This window comes from Petromyzon marinus, chromosome 23 (genome assembly GCF_048934315.1).
Source record: "Petromyzon marinus isolate PM22_M1 ecotype Great Lakes invasive population chromosome 23, UKy_Petmar_22M1.pri1.0, whole genome shotgun sequence".
Taxonomy (NCBI): Eukaryota; Metazoa; Chordata; class Hyperoartia; order Petromyzontiformes; family Petromyzontidae; genus Petromyzon; species Petromyzon marinus.
In genome coordinates, this window is record NC_133689.1 from 3,284,325 (window position 1) to 3,303,845 (window position 19,521).

The following is a 19,521-nucleotide window of genomic DNA, read 5'->3' on the forward strand; positions in this document are numbered from 1 at the left end:
AGAGGATTCCTTACACACGATCAGAGGATTCCTCACACACGATCAGAGGATTCCTCACACACGAGCAGAGGATTCCTCACACACAATCAGAGGATTCCTCACACACGATCAGAGGATTCCTCACACACGATCAGATGATTCCTCACACACGAGGAGAAGATTCCTTACACACGATCAGAGGATTCCTCACACACGATCAGAGGATTCCTCACACACGAGCAGAGGATTCCTCACACACAAGCAGAGGATTCCTCACACACGATCAGAGGATTCCTCACACACGAGGAGAAGATTCCTTACACACGATCAGATGATTCCTTACACACGAGCAGAACAACAACCTTCTTCGCGGCAGCCCAACAGGAAACAGCGCAGCTTCCTCCACTGATCCCCACACGTGGCCACGCCGTGGCGTTCGTTCCTCAGCTTCACGTCTCTCGCCCTCCCAGTGCCTGGCGGCTGCGGTGGCTAGGAGATGTTAACTCCCTCGCCTGGTATGCAGCAGGTCGTGGGTTTGAGCCCGACCTTGACGCCTGCTGCTGTATATTTGTAGTTTGCGTGTCTCTCTCTCTCTTTCTCTCATCATCACGGTGGCTAGGAGATGTTGACTACCTCGCCTGGTATACAGCAGGTTGTGTATTCGATCCCAACCCTGACGCCTGCTGTATATTTGGAGTTTGCGTGTCTCTCTCTCTTTCTCTCATCATCACCGTGGCTAGGAGATGTTGACTACCTCGCCTGGTATGCAGCAGGTTGTGGATTCGAGCCCGACCCTGACGCCTGCTGTATATTTGGAGTTTGCGTGTCTCTCTCTCTCCCCACGGTCGCGTGGATTTTTCTCCGGGTCCTCTGGGGTTTTCCCCTCCGCTTTTAGAATCAACATCACGCGTTCAGAGCATTTGGCCGCTATCAATGTCCACGTGATAAGCCACTTCGTTGAGCTATCATTTGTGATAGCCAGGTCGCTTCTGAATAAGAGCTACATAACCCAGTGGTCTACACTTTGCGAGAACCCGGTTTCATCGCAGGCCGCTGCTGCATCCCGGATCTGTACCCAGGATTTTTTATTTTATTTTTATTTTACCAAGTAAGGCCCACTGAGCTATATAGCTCATTTTTAGAAGCGACTTGACCACAAACGACAGCTCAATGAAGTGGCTTATGTGGAAATGTCTAGCAAACCAAATACTAGAACAATAGGTTTTACCCTTTCTGGCAATAAAACAGGTGTTAAGATGTTCAAACACCAAACAGAACCCTTTTGCAAATAATCATATCTGCATTAGCCACACATACTTGTGGCGAACATGGTTTACACCAGAGACATCCTTCTTGAGGGCCCAGTCTCACCAGTGTCAGACTGGAGAACGCCAAAAGGCGAACAGTACGAAGACAATGCACTAGCAGGGCATGTATAGCGCGGGGTGAGCAGCTACAACATGGGACAATTTTCAGCCTAATACTCGAAACGCATGTTTCTGAATGTGGAGGTAAAACCAGGAGCACCCGGACAAAAAAATGCACGCGACCACGGGGAGAAAGACATGTAAGCTCCAAATATAAAGGCGTCAGAGGGTCGGGATAGAACCCACGATCGCATGCATACCAGGCGAGGGAGTTAACATCTCCCGAGCCACCGCGGCACCGGCTGGGTCACTTCAACCACTGAGTTACCCGGCCATCTTCCTCCATCGATTTCACGAACCAGCTTCAGCAGCGACAGCATCTACAGCTGCAAAGGCAGCAATAGCAGCACCAAGAAGTCCCCATGCACAGGGTGCACGTTGAACCAACTAAGGGTGCAGCAATCTCAGCGTAGCTTTCATCGGACCCAGTTCTTTGCAAAAAAGAATAAATAACCCCCCCCCACATATCTTCAGCAACAACAAAAGAAAGCAGCATGCGTGTGTGTGTGTGTGTTTTGTTCTAAGAATAGTCACGCGCACGGAAGCCCCTGTTACAGCAGCAGCAGTAGCAGCAACAGCTTTAAACAGCAGCCACCCGCTCATAGCTGCCCCCTATAACCCCAAACCCCGGGGGGTCGGGGGGGGGCGATTCCTCTTTCACCGCCCGCTCATGGCGAGGTCACAGTTATTTCATTCGCTGCCCAACAAAATCTCGCCCGCTGCCGTGGGCCTTAACGGTCACCACTACTGGGCCACCAAAGGAAGGCGGAGGAGGGTCGCTGGTTTCCATCGAACTCCTGGCACGGCAGTCGAAGCGATGCCTCGAGTTTGTTTAATCGCCGCCCACTCGGCCACCGCCGCCGCTGTCTGCCCAAGAGGCCGGTTCGTCCATCGGTGGGTAGTTCGCGCGCGTGGCGGGGCTAAGTGTTTGGCCGGCAAGGAAGAGTAGGCCAATAGCTAGCCTCTTGGAAGGGCTCTCTAGAGCTACATCAAGTGGAGGGTCTTTATTTTTTTTTTTACGCGCAGCTGTTCGTCCCATTCCCACTACTGACCTGTACACGTCCAGCCTCGGGTGATTTTTTTGGGTCGATTTATCACTGCCACCTGCAAAAGTTTGGCCGACTCAAGCAGAGTTACCGGAGGCCTTTGAAGTTATGGGGGTGGAAGTGGGGTGGGCAATGGGGGCGTGTTTGGAGGGTGGGGGGCTCGTGCCCCCCCCTCCCCTCCCCCTGGGAGGCAGGAAGGAAAGGAGATCCATGTGTTGTAGCATGTCCGCTTTAGCGAAAACAAGCGGTGAGTGAGTGAGTGACCTTGTGGGTACATTAAATTAGACTCGCTCGGTTGGTGGAGAGTGTGAGTGGGATGAGCTTTCAGCCGCTGTCACGTCTCATCTAACACATGTAGTCCATGGTGCAAGAGCAGACATCGGTACCACCTAAGGGTAGCAAAAAGATAAAATAAACTCTCAGTCGTACACACTTATTTATAGGGCGAAAAACGAGCGAATACACTTCATAGCCTCGCACAATTCAATTGGGCATCACACAACTCACCGTTATTGGCCGCATACATACGTTGGGACCAGCCCAGGTTGGTATGCGCAGCACCTCCAATGTGATCCATCTGGTCTGGGCTCACAGACTTTGGAGGGCAAAGTTGTTTAGCGAAGTGCTCCACCGGTGAGCGACACGGCCAGGGCGGAGGTGAGCCGCGGTGGCTAGGAGATGTTAACTCCCTTGCCTGGTATGCAGGAGGTCGTGGGTTCAATCCCGACCCTGACGCCTGTATATTTGGAGTTTACGTGTCGCTCTGTCTCCCCGTGGTCGCGTGGATTTTTCTCCGGGTTCTCCGGTTTTTCCCCCCTACATATTTAGAATCAACATCACGCGTTTGGAGTATTTGGCCGCTAGAAATGTCCACGTGATGATGATGATGAGCTACTTCGTTGAGGCCAGGTCGCTTCTGTAACAATATCTACTATTTAGCTTAGTGGGCCTTACCTGGTAAAAATAAAAAAAATATACATAGTTCAAAATAGTTTAAATAATTAAATTCACGTAATTATATTTCCATATATAAATACCCCCACCTCCCCCATACCGTAGCCATACAGAACACAACCACTATTAAGCTTGAGAAGACGATTTGGCCACAGACAAGCCCGTACTGGTGGTGAAGTGAAGCACCGATCAAAAAGGAATATGATAATTATTTTGCGAATTTTTTTTGTTTATTTGGAACGCACAGACTGCGAGGAGAAAACCCGTCCCCCTTCTCTCCCTCCCCGCCAATGAAGGATACTTGGCAGAGCTGAACCCGGCACTCAATTGACGCCGAGCCGACCTAGGGGAGACCCATGACCGGTTCATGATCATCACTCGCCGCTGATCATGTAGCCGTGGCAAGGAATGGATCCATGGTTGCCCGGTGTCGTAGTGCATTTGCGCGAACGAAGACGAAGGTAGCCTTAACGAATTGTTGGGGGCAAGTGCTGTTAGCGATTAGTGAGCACCTATGAAGGCCGACACTGTGGCACACGAGGGGGTGGGTGGCCAGCACCACGCGCGGTCGCCGTTGTCTCCCTCCTAGCGATGTTTACACACCGGACCAGGTATTCATTTGGGGTTGAGTCGACCTAGGGGAGGCTCAATACCAACTCTGATAAATCGTCACTGGTGGTGGCCGTGAGCCGGAATCGAACCCGGGTGACCGTGGCCTTAGCGCAGCGTACTCACCGCTACAATTCCGCTTCACACATTGTGCGACACGCGACGCACACGCATACACACGCGCATCATACACACGTGCATCATACTCACGTGCACCATACACACGTGCATCATACACACGTGCATCATACACACGCGCATCATACTCACGTGCATCATACACACGTGCATCATACTCACGTGCACCATACACACGTGCATCATACTCACGTGCATCATACACACGTGCATCATACTCACGTGCATCATACACACGTGCATCATACTCACGTGCATCATACACACGTGCATCATACTCACGTGCACCATACACACGTGCATCATACACACGTGCATCATACACACGCGCATCATACACACGGGTATCATACACACGCGCATCATACTCACGTGCATCATACACACGTGCATCATACACACGTGCATCATACACACGCGCATCATACACACGTGCATCATACACACGCGCATCATACTCACGTGCATCATACACACGCGCATCATACACCCGCGCATCATACACACGCGCATCATACACACGTGCATCATACACAAGTGCATCATACACACGTGCATCATACTTTCGTGCATCATACTTTCGTGCACCATACACACGTGTATCATACACACGCGCATCATACACACGTGCATCATACTCACGTGCATCATACTCACGTGCACCATACACACGTGCATCATACACACGTGAATCATACTCACGTGCACCATACACACGTGCATCATACACACGTGCATCATACACACGTGCATCATACACACGTGCATCATACTCATGTGCATCATACTCACGTGCACCATACACACGTGCATCATACTCACGTACATCATACACACGTGCATCATACACACGTGCATCATACTCACGTGCATCATACTCACGTGCACCATACACACGTGCATCATACACACGTGCATCATACTCACGTGCACCATACACACGTGCATCATACTCACGTACATCATACACACGTGCATCATACACACGTGCATCATACTCATGTGCATCATACTCACGTGCACCATACACACGTGCATCATACTCACGTACATCATACACACGTGCATCATACACACGTGCATCATACTCACGTGCACCATACACACGTGCATCATACTCACGTGCATCATACACACGTGCATCATACTCACGTGCATCATACACACGTGCATCATACTCACGTACATCATACACACGTGCATCATACTCACGTGCACCATACACACGTGCATCATACACACGTGCATCATACACACGCGCATCATACACACGGGCATCATACACACGCGCATCATACTCACGTGCATCATACACACGTGCATCATACACACGTGCATCATACACACGCGCATCATACACACGTGCATCATACACACGCGCATCATACTCACGTGCATCATACACACGCGCATCATACACCCGTGCATCATACACACGCGCATCATACACACGTGCATCATACACAAGTGCATCATACACACGTGCATCATACACACGTGCATCATACTTTCGTGCACCATACACACGTGCATCATACACACGCGCATCATACACACGTGCATCATACACACCCAGAACACACACAAGGTAATACACACGCACATCATACTCACGTGTATCATACACACCCAGAACACACACAAGGTAATACTCACGTGCATCATACTCACGTGCATCATACACACCCACAACACACACAAGGTAATACACACGCACATCATACTCACGTGCAGCATACACACCCAGAACACACACAAGGTAATACACACGTGCATCATACTCACGTGCATCATACTCACCCACAACACACACAAGGGAACACACACGTGCATCATACACAAGTGCATCAAACACACCCACAACACACAACAAGGGAATACTCACGTGCATCATACACACGTGCATCATACACACCCAGAACACACACAAGGGAATACTCACGTGCATCATACACACGTGCATCATACACACCCAGAACACACACAAGGTAATACACACGTGCATCATACTCACGTGCATCATACTCACCCACAACACACACAAGGGAACACACACGTGCATCATACACACGTGCATCATACACACCCACAACACACAACAAGGGAATACTCACGTGCATCATACACACGTGCATCATACACACCCAGAACACACACAAGGGAATACTCACGTGCATCATACACACGTGCATCATACACACCCACAACACACACAAGGTAACACACTGTCTCTGCATTCCCAGCAGGGGGGACTCAGCATTTCGTTATCAGGGGGCGCGTTGGTGGTGGTGGAACGGGAGGGAGATGGATGGGTGAATGGGTGGGCACGGGTCACACCCGGACAGGTGGCAACCCGGCACCCCCCCCCCCCCCCGTGCCATGGGGGGTGGCAGTGGAGACTGCCAGCTCATGGCCACTTCCCACGCGTGTCAGACTCCGCTGACCCTGTGTGTGGGCACGGCGAGCGCTGTAGGGGGATGGCCGTGTCAGAGGACACGCGTGAGTGGTGGCATTAGCATCGGCAGAGATAGCAGCAGGAGCATCAGTAGCAGCGGAAGTAGCAGCCGCAGCATCAGGAGTATAGCAGCAGCATTGTCATCATCAGCAGCTTGAGCACAAGTAGCAGCAGCAGTCGCAGCAGTATCAGTAGCAGCAGTATAGCAGCATCACCATCAGTAGTAGTAGCATTACCATCAGTAGCAGCATTACCATCAGTAGCAGCAGCATTACCATCAGTAGCAGCAGTATTACCCACAGTAGCAGCAGTATTACCCACAGTAGCAGCATCAGTACCATCAGCAGTAGCAGCAGCAGCATTAGCAGAAACCTCATCAGCAATTGCCGTAGTAGCAGCATTAGCGTGAGCAGCAGCAGCAGCTGCTGTGGACATTCATCTCGTGGGTGGAGAGGGAACCCATCTGGCCGTGGCGATAAGCAGTCGCGAAACTGAATGTCATTTTCATTATCTCGCAATTTTTTAAAGAAAAGTTAACCTCTAAAAGCCAACAACGCGGACAGTTGCAGAGGCGCTTGGTTTGCAAAAGTTAAAAGCAGGCGACACAACACGTGGCTGCTGTGGTCGAGATTAACAACGTCGCGCTGAGGCATATTTCTTTTTAACGGACTAGAGGCCATTCACATTAACGCGTCTCGCTGAGCTGTAACAAATATGCCCCATTCGTGGGAGAGTTGCTCGACCATACTTCACCACGTGGGCGCAGAAGGCTGCCCAAACTGTGACACCCACGATCGCACTTTCGCGGCGCGGGTTAGTTAATGCGCGTCTTGTATACAGTAGGTCGCGGGTTCCACCACCATCATCATCACCACGGTGGCTAGGAGATGTTAACAACCTCGCCTTGTATACAGGAGGTCGCGGGTTCCACTATCATCATCACCACGGTGGCTAGGAGATGTTAACTACTTCGCCTTGTATACAGTAGGTCGCGGGTTCCACCACCATCATCATCATCACCACGGTGGCTAGGAGATGTTAACAACCTCCCCAGGTCTACAGGAGGTCGCTGGTTTCACCATTATCATCACCACGGTGGCTAGAAGATGTTAACTACCTCGCGTGGTGTACAGGAGGTCGCTGGTTTCACCATTATCATCACCACGGTGGCTAGGAGATGTTAACAACCTCGCCTGGTGTACAGGAGGTCGCTGGTTTCACCATTATCATAACCACGGTGGCTAGAAGATGTTAACTACCTCGCGTGGTGTACAGGAGGTCGCTGGTTTCACCATTATCATCATCACCACGGTGGCTAAGAGATGTTAACAACCTCGCCTGGTGTACAGGAGGTCGCTGGTTTCACCATTATCATCACCACGGTGGCTAGGAGATATTAACTACCTCGCCTTGTGTACAGGAGGTCGTGGATTCCACCATCATCATCACCCACCACGGTGGCTAGGAGATGTTAAGTACCTCGCCTGGTATACTGGAGGTCGTGGGTTCGATCCCGACCCTGATGACGTCTGCTGTATATTCGGAGTTTGCGCGTCTCTCCCTCATCATCACGGTGGCTCGGAGATGTTAACTACCTCGCCCGGTATACAGGAGGTCGTGTGTTCGATCCCGACCCTGACGCCTGTATCTATAGAGGTTGCATGTCTCTCCTTGTGGTCTCGTGGATTTTTCTCCGGGTCCTCCAGATTTTCCCTCCATTAATAATCAACATGCGCATTCGATCATTATTTGACTGCCATAAATTCGCACACGTGATAAGCTACTTCGTTGAGCTCTCTGAAAAAAGAGCTGTATCGCTCAGTGGGCCTTACCTGGTAAATAAAAAAAAAGTTTAGTTTCATATATTCTTTATAGTCATGTTCCATTTCATGGATGACTCTAAAAAAACTAAAAAATTGTTAGATTGAAATACTCAATTCTTGAGAACCGCTTTTTTGTGTTTCGTTTGTTGACCTTGCCCCCGCACCTCCGATTATCACGGATGGCTACGTACGGTGCGAAAGAAGTTCAACATGCACAGCTAAAGTCAATCCGTTGTCGTAGCTTCACATCCACGGTGTGAGTAAATGAACCCGGTCCCGACTATTATTTTAATGACCCTGCAGCACAAACAAACACCAACCCCGGGTTGGTGAAGGTAGGGAGCATCGGTAGATGCTGCAGCATGGAAGTACAGGGACTCCTGTACTTACGGGGACTCCTGTACTTACGGGGACTCCTGTACTTACGGGGACTCCTGTACTTACGGGGACTCCTGTACTTACGGGGACTCCTGTACTTACGGGGACTCCTGTACTTACGGGGACTCCTGTACTTACGAACGAGTTAGGTTCCAGAGGTCTGTTCGTAAGTCGATTTGTTCGTAAGTCCCAACTTTACCCCTGTCGATTAAAAACAAGTTGTACGGCATGCACACTAAACACGGGGAATGGCTTTAAAAGTTGCATAATCTCATGTGGATGTGGATTCCACTGGTTCTTATTGCTACCACCCTCAACACTTTCAGCACTCTTATGCTTCTGTGGGATATGAGACATGATGGGGGTTGACGATGTTAGTGAAAAGCAGAGAGAGAACGTGGCAGTGAACTGCACAGCGACAACACAACAACAACACACAATATCGGTGGCCTAGGCAGACGTGCTCGGAACGCTGGGTAATGAAAGGGCATGCTGGGTAATGAAAGGGCATGCTGGGTAATGAAAGGGCATGCTGGGTAATGAAACCGAAGAACCACCGCCATCTATTGCGCGTGTCGGTTGAACTTAAGACTCTCGGTCCGACCAGGCAACTGTACATACGGGCCAGGTTTGTTCGTATCTCTGAAAGTTCGTAAGTCGAACATTCGTAAGTAGAGGACTCCCTGTACAACGCAACAATAGATTGTTCTGCCACTCTCCTCGACTGACAACATCCCCCCTCCGTACCCCCGCCATAAATGTGCCCTCTTGAAATCTCCTTCTATGGCAGTCTCCTCGTGGGTCAAGGGTGACTCGCTTCCACTCCGTCTCCCGTCTCTGTGTGTGAGTGTTCTAAAGAGGGTACAGCGGTAGTGTAGCGGTTAGCGCTGCGCTACGAACCTGGCGAACCGAGTTCGATTCCCGCTCAAGGACAACACCAGTGGCGATTATTTTAAACCGAACCTGGGTCTCCCCTAGGTCGACTCAGGCTCAAATGAGTACCTGGTGCTGTGCGTAAAAACATCGCTACTGGGAAGACAAAGGCGGCCGGGCGCGGTGCTGGCCACCCAACCCCCCCCCCCCCTTATGTGCCGTTCTGCCCTTCATAGATGCTGCTCGCTAACAGCACTTGCCACAACAGTCTGTTAAGGCTATACGGGGGATCTTTATCTTTGTTCTAAAGACGTCTCCAAAGCCCACCCCCCCGCACCCCCCGCCAAATGCGCGACCGACAGAGCCAGGCGGGGCGAGGTGCAGGGCGCTTGGCGGGTCGAGTGCGGAGTCGCTCGTTTTAAAGCCTGCAGCGCGCGATCCACTTTTAGCGGCGGCAGCAAACAACGCGTGAGGAGTGATCACGAGGGGGCCTGGTTAAACAACCGATGCAGGTGGAGAGTGGTGGCCGAGCAAACGAGGCACGTGGAGACTAGAGGGATACCGTACAAATACGGCATGTATACACAAACAAAAAGACAAAGATACACCCCCCCTCTCCCCCCCCCCCCCCAGCATAGCTTTAACAAACTGTTGGGGGCAAGTGTTCTTTGCGAGTAGCACCTATTAAAGTCAATTGGTAAGGTTTGTCACGGAAACAGAACATGCCAATTCGCTACGAGTTCAGCATCTCGCCAGTAATTACATCCGGCATCATCAGGCGGCAGCAGACAGATTTGTGGATTTGCTAGTAACGATTTTGGTACTTTGTTTACGTGACAAACCTTACTCATTGTCTGTGTCGGGTGGTGGTGGGTTAACGACACATTTATATTTAGGCGATCTAACCCAAAAATCCTGTATTATGGATGGGATTCCTACATTTCCATTGTGAGCACCGATGCATAATTATAGGACTTGAACTATAGTCGTAGTGCCTTATGCCGATGATGCATAATTCAAGACAGCCTAGCAGCGCTACGGGAACTATTTAGAGAGAAACTAAGCCGTGCGTATAGCGGCACTGTTTTAATATATACCGTGTACGTTGATTTAATCGTGAAGATGAGGTTAATAATCTGTTAAGATTCAGATTGAACCTACTTCAACCGCACATACGCAGACGAGAATGGACACGATGAATTGCTGTTTTCCTATAACGGCGCTTTTAATTCCCCTTTTAAAGTCCTCCGTAAATCCAGAACTCTCGCGGGCACTCCGCCTCTAAGGTCGTCAACAGCAGCCGCGGGCTCCCTCACTCGGTGAGCGCAACAGATGCCGGAGCAGGACGCGGCCAGAGGCCGTGCCGTATGGAGGGCGCAGCGAGAGCCGAGTCAGCCTCGTCGGCTGTGGGCGAGGGAGCGAGCGAGCGGGCGGGCGGGCGAGGAAGCGACAATTTCCCACGTCGACCTCGACACGCCTCGATTTGCGCAGTTGAGAGAATCGTGGCATCCGCGAGCGGGGAGGCGGACTGAGGAACTGGGGTCCACGCAGCATCCCAGATTTTCCCGGCGAGCGCGCCGGCGTTGGCGCGGTTAGTCCCCCCCCCCCCGGGATCGTTTGGCGCGTGGTTGGGACCGCTTGACCTTGACCTTGTTGACCCAACGTCGGGCAAACGAAGAAAAATGTCAAAGAAAAAACCGAGCCAAAAACGGAGCAACACTTAATTCGACACAAACATTTTTTTTAAAGTAAAAATATTTTCAGTCGGGATTGAAAGATGCCAACGCGAAATCAGCCGCTGGGCCCTCCTCCGCGAGGAGGGCCCAGTGGGGCCCATCGCGAGCGTGGCCCGAGCCGGGAAGACTTCAGCACCGCTGCGGGTTGCACAGAAACAGCGTGGGGGCTGTTGGAGCGGGGAGTTTTTTTGTGTCCCCCCCCCTCCTCTTCCTTCCCTTATGTCGACGAATAAAAGCGCAAATGTTCCGCACTGGTCTCGGTTAATTATCGCCTGCAATGAAGGCGAGCCAAGACATTCCCTCGGCTCGTAAGCGCCAGGGCACACACAGAGAGAGAGAGTCTCAACTTATCTAAATATAGACGCAGGCCGCACCCCCCCCCCCCCGGGGGAATCAACAATGGTTTAGGGCAACCCAGAAATCCCTGCAGATCCCAAAGCCGCACGCCCCCACCTTCAAAAGCCAAGCTGACAAGAGTGACGTTTTAAGGGCACGGAACTTTTGTTGTCGTCGCAGATTAATGACGATTGGGTTATAATGTAACACGAATAATTCATAACGGTGAATTCAAATGTACAGCCCTTTGTCAAAACGCCGCTTGATGAATAGCTACCCCGCATATGGGGGGGGGGGGGGGTGTCGTGTCCACCACACTTGACCGTGCCGGTCAGGGTGGGTTTGCCGAAGCCGGGGCCAAGTTCAGATGTCGCTCGCGAGATATATAGACCGTGGCCCGGAATCTAACTCAGGCGACGTGATCGCCAGCGCAGTATGCCAGCTGGCCACTGCTCGAACCGCCTTCCAGATTGGTTCAATCGCGAAACCTGTTATTAGTCGTCCTCAAAGTGACCTAATCACCCGGAATTGAACCCCCAACGTATGCGATCCTTGGACGCCGTGCACGAGTTTTGAGCCGGCAGAGTTCCTGGACGGGCGAACTCAACGCACAAGCGGCGTCGTCGTCTGCGGGGCTGCCACGTGGTGGATATCAGAGGATGGCGCAGCTTGAGCGACAGTCGTACAAGGACTGGACTTCGGCACTCCCGTGTCCGTGTGCGATGCCCCGCAACCACCACCCCACCCAGACCCACCGCTTTCACCGACACGTAGTGACCCACGCGGTGAACTACGGTTATATAACATCGCGCGCCGTTTTGGAGGCCCTCAGCCAGCAGTGGATCGGAAAAAAGGGGGAGCCGGCACCTCCGATTACGCACGGTTGGCTACGTGCGGTGCGAAAGAAGTTCAACATACACACGCATGTACGTACGTCGCACGCGTTGCTGCATGACCAGCGCGCCTAAGTGATGCAGTATTTACGACGAGCCAGATAGCTCTCATTCTATAGAATAGATATGTGGCTGTTTGACACAAGCTCGCGTGATTATGAAAGAGAGAGAGACGAGGAATATAATTTTAATGACAGCACAGATAAAGTGAGTGGAAGGGATAGATTTCAATTCGCAGTGTCGCGCGCTCGGAGCGTTTATATATTTTAAAATATTTTTTTTGTATTTTTTTATAATCAGCAAAAGCAAATACGACGGGCGCGGAAATGAGACATCACGCCGCGACTACGATATTACGAGCTCTGAGATTGTCTCGATCGACGGGGAAATAAATAAATAGAACATTCTTACCCTCTCTGGAAATTGGCGGCAGCGGTGGTGGCACGCGAGCTCAGTGGGATTCCACGTGCCCGCGCGCACGTGCCCGCGCTGAACTTCGTCCTGCCACCGCACGTAGCCGACCGTGCCGATTGTGGAGGTGCCTGATCGCTCACGCCCCCGCGACTATTCAGCCGAGGTTTCGTGCGCGTTTTTACTCGGTGCGTTAGCCCGTCCGCTGCGGTTCACAAACGGAGGTAACGGATGACGACAATGGGTGGGACATTGAAGAGTGACGCAAAGGGTACAGAAAAAAGGCGGCAATGTTGCACGCTCGGAGAGAGAAAAACGCAATGAGCACGTGCGTTAGAGAAGGCGGGCAGGGTACATGATAACATAAACAAGCAGACGATAGCGTTTCACTCACGTACTGTATATGTCTTACCACGTATACAATTTAAGCAACGCCGCTTACACCACCCATCAGCCACACCGCCTTTCGGGGCGTGCATACTCGAGCCACGTACGGCGCGAAAGAAGTTCAGCGTACATTCACACCGCACTTTCAGCAGGATTGCTTCAAGACATAAGCAAACTCTGGACCGGTTTCCGACACAATGTCTCATCATCAGCAGCAGCAGGCGGGCTTAGCTAGGACCACTGCTGGCAAACTGTCGATCTTACGGGAGGCAAAGATCTTGTCCTGACGCTTAAAGACATCGATTAAAGACATTGATTAAAGACATTGCTCAAACTATGCAGAGAAGTTAAGTGGACTTGCGTAGGACAAGTCCATCGTAGAGATGATGGCTAACGGTGAATAGTCATGCAGGAGTGCGTTTGGCGTCAAGAAACTTCGAGCAATTTACAATCCTTTGTCAATCCGCTGTTGGACGCGGGCCTTCACACGCCGTTCAAGCGTGGATGATTGTTTGACCATACTTCACCAGGCTGGGCGGTGCGAGGTTGAGAGGTCTAACTCGCCACTGATGTCAGGCGTGGCCGGGAATTGAACTCGGTCGCCGGCTTCGCATTGTGCAACCAGCTGCGCCACCACTGCTCACCCCTTCTGCGAACGATAATAATTTTCTACGCGGCTGACACTCGGGAGCTAGTCTAGATCAACGTTAAGAACATTTCGAACGCCCAGATATTTCTGCGCTGCTATAAATATACCTACCGGTGTTCATATTTAACGACTCTTCTGCGAATTTGGGCTACCAATGTTGAAGCTGTGCCTCACTTCTTCGCCGCTTCACTTTGTTTCGTGCTTTGTACTTTTAGAGAGAAAAAAAACATTCGTGTGTGTGTGTGTGTGTGCTGCACTTATTCCTGACCCAGTTGGGTTCTCATCTGGTTGCGTAACGCAGAGGATTTAATACCGCGGAGAATTGCAAACCACATCTGAGAGCGCCATAAACGACGGTACAGTATGGGCACCCTGGCGAAAGAGGACGTGTTTGTATTTACTTTACGTGGCCAAGAGAGAGCCATGAAGTTGGATGTAGCAAATACGTCTCGAACCTGGCCTTGGGCAGAGGCAGGGAATCTAGAGCAGAGATGGCTGGGGTGGGGGGGAATAAGAATTCCAAACCGCGGAGTAAGCAGAGTTGACTGAGCTACCTCCGACCAAGCAAAGGACCCCTTTTGCGTGCATAGAACGACCCACAGTAAGCGGATGTCACAGAGCTACATCTGAAATGACTTTCGGTCTTCATAAACTAAAAACTGCGATGCGGCGAGGATTGGTGGCGGTTGCGGCTAGCACGATTGAGTTTGATCCCATTCCACGGATGACTATAAATAAACTATAAAAACTATCAACTATTTTTTTTATTTAACCAGGTAAGATCAGGTAGGAGCTATGTAGCTCTTTTTCAGAAGCGGCCTGGCCACACACGATAGCTCAACGAAGTGGCTTATCGCGTATGGGAATTTAAAACAGAAAAATAATCGCATGCACACGTTGATTCTAAATGGAGGGAAAAAGCGGAGGACCCGGAGGAATAGCCACGTGACCACGGGGAGAGAGACACGCCAACTCCAAATATACAGCAGGCGTTAGGGTTGTGATCAAATCCACGACCTCCTGTATACCAGCCGAGGTAGTTAACATCTCGCCACGGTGCCCCCCCCCCCCCACAGTAGTTGACAACACTCCCCTTGCCGCTGGCAGTAGCGCTCGTCACGTGACGCGTGTAGCATTCCGCATGTTCATATGTGCAAACTGAGTCGAATAAGCTGTAGGGCCGCAGGACGAAGTGCGACTTGCAAATGTAAATGATTTTCGTTATTATCATTATCGTCGTGACGGATTTTTTGCGTAGTCATTGGCGAGCGGGCACCAAACCGTACGTTGAACTTCTTTCGCGCCGTACGTAGCCAACCGAGGCGAATCGGATGTGCCGGGGGGAACGTTCCCTCGGGGCGGGGCTCGTTGCGTGCTCCCTGCGGGGGGCGGGGGGGGCGGTCCGGGCAGCGCTCGTGACCGTCCCGTCGAGAGTGAGCAAGGCGGCTGGTTCCAGCAGCCGCCAAGCGCGTGCTGTGCAAATGTCAAGAGATGCAGGCAGACGGGGGAGGGAGGGGGTGAGGGAAGGGTGGGTTGGGGGGGGGCATAGAGGGGTACAGGGAGGGATGGCTGGTGGCAGGGAGGAAGTGAGGAGTTGGGGATGGGCGGAGGGAGGGGTGAGAGATGGACAGATGAAGGGGACGGAGGGCTGGTGGCAGGGAGCGAGGGGAGAGGGATGAAGGGGGCGACATCGTGAACGATGTCCGCTTTGCGCGTGCCCTGCGCTTGTCACCAAACGCAGCCGCGGCGTCTCAGGACGATGCCGGCAGCAGCACGCGGCAAAGTGACGCACTCGTCACAGAGGGGGCCGCGTGCATCACCCCTACACAGCCAGGGCTGACGTGCCCACTCGACCCGCTCAGCCTCAACTTATTTCGAAAGAGCACATTCGAAGTGCCAGCTTTGGAGGACGTCTCGGGTGGGGGCTGCGTTATCACTGTGGCCATGTCCTCTGATGAGCGTTTGGATGAACGTGGGCAGGAAAATCGGAGAGGCCCGGAGAATACTCCACCACGGCCACTTGGGTGATTGCAGGCAGCACCGCCACCATCTCGCTACCTCGTAACCCCACGCTGACCACACCTGGCTGGCGCTGCCTCGCGGTCACCCCGTGCAAGTGCCGACCGGGCTGAGATCCGCTCGGCTTGCGAGATCCGATGAGATCGGGCCAATTCGAGGTGATTTTATCTCAAGCACTTGTGTTGTCAAAGTCAAATGTAAAGATGTAATATAACACGTATCCCAATGGTCTATGTTATTACTTTTGTTTCTATCGGTAACGTTGAGATGAATAATCCAATCGTGTTAGAGACCGGCCGGTGGACGCATATGTCACAGAACTACTTCTGAGATCCCTCCGAGTGACCTTTGGTTCACATGGTTGGGAGAGTTAACGTTCTTCACTTGACGTTCACCAGCCTGACCTGCAACGAAGAATAATGTTCGTCACTTGACGTTCAAACTTATACGGATAGTTAACGTTCATCACTTGACGTTCACCAACCTCACCTGCAACGAAGAGTAACGTTCGTGACGTGACGTTCAAACTTACACTTTGAATTCTCAGACCCGGAATTTCGCCAAATTAATTGAAACCGCCGAATGAATGCGATGAGTTGGTGTTTTTTGCGTTGCGCACAGTCACTTTTGGCCTGGCTAAAGACCATCGACTCACTAGAATCGAGTACCTCGGTTTAATCACGGGCGGCTGTAGCCTGGATTCGAACCCAGGATATCTCCCCTGTGTCACCACAGCTCTCTCATCTCTGAGCCACCCGGCCACCCTCAAATTCGAATCCTGAATCAGTATCCCGCCCGCCCGCCCAAAAAAAAAGACAATTAAGTTTTACGATTCGCTCAATAGCAACCTTGTGAGATTGCAAAAGGAGCCTATCAGATTGGTGCATCGAGTGAGATGTAATATTGAGCTGTGCTGGCTGCCGATTAATATCTGACCAAGCGAGAGGCACGACGCGAGATATTAAATGAAAAGTAGGACCCGATGCTGCCGTTTCAGTTTCTCCAGCAAAAAAATTACTGCAACGTCCAGCGGGAGTTTCACAGCAACACGAGGCAAAGATCCGCCACCCACCTCTCTAGGGGAGGCCCAGGACCGGTTCAAACAATCGTAAACTGGTGTTGGCGTGAGCGGAAATCTAACTCGGGTGGCCGGGTTCGTAGCGCAGCACGCTAGCCTCTACACTACACGCACACACAAAGACAAAGTTCCCCCCGTGTAGCCTTAACAGACTCTAGAGGCAAGTGCTGTTAGCGAGCACCTATGAAGGCCGGCACGGCACACGAGCGGGTGGGTGGCCAACACCACGCCCGGCCGCCTTTGTCTCCCTAGTGGCGATGTTTACACATCACACCAGGTACTCATTTGAGGCTGGATCGACCTAGGGGAGGCCGGGGACCGGTTCAGATAATCGTCACTGGTGTTGGCCGTGAGCGGGAATCGAACCCGGGTCACCAGGTTCATAGCGCAGCTCGCTACCGCTCCCCAAGCCACGATTGCATAGACTGTTCATGTCGACCATTGGTGTTTTACGCCACTTTAACACATTGCTCAGTATAGTATAACTCATCTCTGTAAATATGCAGATACACACACGTACACACACAGACACACACACAGACACACAGACACATACACAGACACACATTTGACACACGCACACACACGCACACACCGGGAAGCAAACACATATAGGTGTGATGTGCGGGTCAGTTTGGGAAGGTCTTGGCTATTTGGCCATTCGCATGGATTCGTCTTCAGAAGCAACTGGAATGTAAATGCAAAAAAATATTTATTTTGTTGCATTTGTTCGTCCCTTCAGCATGCATTCAAAGTGTCGTCTAAGCCAGAGGTGAATCGTGCTGATGCCAAGTGTCATGGGCCAGCGTCTGTCCGCCTTTAGCATTACACATCTCAACATTGGGCCCCGACTGCAGACACTTGGCAGGGCCCTCGTGAGAAAAAAAGGTCTTGATACTCGGTGAGCCTCTTCTAGGTAATCAAGTGGAGGAACAAAAATGGTAATAAGCATCATCATCATCCATCAATCATCTTCGTGTTTCCTTGCCGACAACGTGAGATCACAAGCGTGGGCCACATCCTGTGCACCTGACTTTAAAAACGAAGGAGTTAGCAATTCCTCGTCTGAGAGGGGGGTGGCGAGAGCGAGAGTGGGGTGGGGGGGGGTGGAATATTTTTGAATCTTGCAGATTTCATGGAAAGGTAGTAGGAGTTTAACGAAGGTAATTTCCAGCGCACATTTTCGCTCGTCGGTCACGGGCTCCGGGGAGATTTTGCGGTGAATGTCGCCGCACGTAAAACCACGCAATTACCGAGGAGATAATTACGATTTTAATTAAGAAAAAAAATTGATTTAAAACTTTCGCACGTTTTTTTTTTTGGTTTGGTTTTGAGGAACGTGGCGCTGCAATTTATTACGATGGATTAAATCGGCACATCCGTTGGTCACGCGGCGAGCGGCAACCAATTGCCTGGAGGTGAAGTGGACAAGGATCGAATATTTCACCGGAGCGTCATCGCTCATCGTCGTCGACAGCACGAAGGCTGCTACCACGCAACAACAGCAGTGGCGCCTTGTAGGAGCGCAGCAGGCGAGCGCCACGGTGCAAGCCCGCCGCCCTACGTTTACCCTCGACGAGTTAAAACAAAGTCATGGTGATTTTCCGCTCGTTTGAGCATTTTGAGCGGTTGCTCGTCTCCTCTTTACAGCCAGCCCCGTGGGAGACAGCGGTGGATGGAAATTCCACATTCTTATGGCGGGGAGCGGGGCGGGTGTGGGTTTGATGAGTCCATCCATAGGACAACAACTGCTGTTGTCTTCCCCGCAAATTGGTACTCGTTTTATCGACCTGCCCCCCCCCCGCCGCCGCCCCAAAGTGATGATGGGCTAATTCAACCGCCGACCGGGATTTTAACTCGCGCCCTTCCGTTTGCGAAGCCGCTCGCTCGGCCGCTGCGTCACGTGGCCGATTAAGAGGTCAGTTTCGCAAAAAAAATCACGGTCCCTTATGATTGGTGCTAAAATTCACCGCCAGCACGGGCTTGTTTGTGGCCAAATCGTCTTCTCAAGCTGAACAGTTGTGTTGTTCTGTATGGCTACGGCATGGTAGGTGGATGCTATAGATATGGAAATATAATCACGTTAATTTAAATGTTTAAACAACGTTTTAAAAAATTTAAAAATGTATATCTCACCATGTAAAGCCCACTGAGCTATGTAGCTCTTTTTCAGAAGCGACCTGGCCACAAATGATCGCTCAACGAAGTGGCTTATCACGTGGACATTTATAACAGCCAAATCTCAATGTTGGGGGGGGGGGGAAATCGGAGCACCTGGAGAAAAATCCACGTGACCACGGGTAGAGAGACACCGCAAACTCAACATATAC

At 51.5% G+C, this 19,521-nt stretch overlaps 1 protein-coding gene across 1 annotated transcript in view; it reads right to left on the reverse strand.

Annotated features, from left to right (window-relative positions):
• The window catches only part of DUSP23 (dual specificity phosphatase 23), an 87,749-nt gene extending 74,666 nt beyond the window's left edge, over nt 1-13,083 (reverse strand). The window contains exon 1 of the mRNA XM_076068960.1: nt 13,059-13,083. The gene's annotated coding sequence lies outside the window, so the exon portion shown is untranslated. The remainder of the gene's footprint in view (nt 1-13,058) is intronic.
• Between the last annotated feature and the right edge of the window lie 6,438 nt (nt 13,084-19,521).